This window comes from Mandrillus leucophaeus, unplaced genomic scaffold, assembly GCF_000951045.1.
Source record: "Mandrillus leucophaeus isolate KB7577 unplaced genomic scaffold, Mleu.le_1.0 Scaffold56, whole genome shotgun sequence".
Classification (NCBI taxonomy): Eukaryota; Metazoa; Chordata; class Mammalia; order Primates; family Cercopithecidae; genus Mandrillus; species Mandrillus leucophaeus.
The window spans coordinates 6,896,934-6,899,047 of NW_012106030.1; the positions used below are offsets into that span (position 1 = coordinate 6,896,934).

The following is a 2,114-nucleotide window of genomic DNA, read 5'->3' on the forward strand; positions in this document are numbered from 1 at the left end:
AAAAAAAAAAAAAAAAGAAAAGAAAACAAATCACACTGGAACGATTTGATTTCTTTAAAAATCACTGAACAAGAAAAGGTACATTGAACTTCACATACTGATTTTATACAACTTCTGTACAGTACCTTGACTTAAATCCAAGGGCAAAAGTTAAGACTCTCCGTTATTTTTGGTGAACAACTACAAGGTAAACTTGGATGACCTTTTCCCCTGGATTTTACTGAAAATAGTCTTTTAAATTTTTTGTCTAAAAGAGGGCAGGTTTGGCACTTTTATACTGATGTCACCAGTGTTAATGTTTCTTGGAATCTTGGGAAGATTTATATTCTACACAGCTGATACAGCATGGGCTGTTAGGTTCCTGCAAAGCCAACCTCTGTTTTTTTCAACTTATTTTGCACATTGATTTGTGTAACAATCTCATTCTTGTTGGTCTCTGATCTGGTTTGACTCTGTGTTCCCACCCAAATTTCATCTCAAATTATAATCCCCACAGGTCGAGGGAGGGACCTGTAATCCCCACATGTCAAGGGAAGGAGGTGATTGGATCATGGGAGAGGTTCCCCCATGCTGTTCTCATGACAGTGAGTGAGTTCTCATGAAGTCTGGTGGTTTTATAAGGATCTCTTCCCCCTTTGCTCTTAGCTCTCTTCTGCCACCATGTAAGACGTGCCTGCTTCCCCTTCCATCATGATTGTAAGTTTCCCAAGGCCTCCTCAGCCATATGAAACTGTGAGTCAATTCAATGTCTTTTCTTTATAAATTACCCAGTCTCAGGTATGTCTTTATAGCAGTGTGAAAACAGACTAATGCAGTCTCTAATACCATTCCCCCAATATCATTTCTACAAGAATAATGTGAGCCACATGGAAAATGAAATCCAGTTCACATTTTCAAAAACACTTGGCTAATATTTCCATAAGTACTCAAATTAGATCTAAAATACCAAATTCATTTTCTGAAGAACCCACACAGAAGACAAAATATGATATTACGTGAGGTCTAGAAATCAGTTTGTCATATTCTCCAATTAATAATCCTCCTTCTAGAAATTTACAAACATTTTCATCTCTCTTAGATACCAAGTAGAAAGTCTCCCTGATGATTTGCTGTTGTGTGTTTTCACTGTAGAGCTGGTGGAACTTGGAGAGCTGTGGCTTCCTGTGGTTGTTGAAGGTGACGGTCACCTTGATCCTGGCTGGGCAGTGCTGGAGCAACTGCCTCGCCTGGGGATCTCACTGGCTATGCTTCTCCTCAACTTGGATTTTTAGTTGTCTTTTTATTTCTTTGTTTATTGTTGCTATTGGTTTTGTTTGTTGGTTTATTTCTTATTTTGGGACTTTTAGCACATAAGGATGGAGATAATGAATGGGTACAGAATGGGAAAGAGTGGATATAATGATACACCCATATCCATCACCTACTTTCAACAATTACCTACACTTTCCCAGTCTTCTTCCATGTATTCCCCACACTCTATTGTCTATTTTTCTGGAGAATTTTGAAGTAAATCTAATATATCATACCATTTTACTTGTAATGATTTTAGAGGATAAAAACAAGTCATCATCATACCTAAAAAATTTTATTGGGGTAAAGTTTTTTTTTTATTTTTTTTTTGAGATGGAGTCTGGCTCTATTGCCCAGGCTGGAGTACAGGGCCGCAATCTCGGCTCACTGCAAACTCCGCCTCTCGGGTTCACGCCATTCTCCTGCCTCAGCCTCCAAAGTAGCTGGGATTACAGGCGCCCACCACTGCGCCCTGCTAATTTTTTTGTATTTTTAGTAGAGATGGGGTTTCACCGTGTTAGCCAGGATGGTCTCATTCTCCTGACCTCATGATCTGCCCACCTCAGCCTCCCAAAGTGCTGGTATTACAGGCGTGAGCCACCGAGCCCAGCCTAGGGTAAAGTTTTTAATGTCTGCAATAGTTCCTCATATTATTTTGGTTGAATTTTCTGATATTTTTAATTGAACTAATACAATATTGAGGAAATAATGAGTATCTATACTTATGCAAAGGCCTTGAAGAAACTGAAGTTTAAAATGAAACACTACCAGTGATAAAAGATAAATAATGGCACTGGTGCCCAGAAAAAAAATTAAAGGAGTCT

General features: G+C 38.7%; 1 pseudogene; it reads right to left on the minus strand.

Annotated features, from left to right (window-relative positions):
- Positions 1-234: 234 nt before the first annotated feature.
- LOC105552514 overlaps positions 235-2,114 on the minus strand; it is a 37,117-nt pseudogene continuing 35,237 nt past the window's right edge.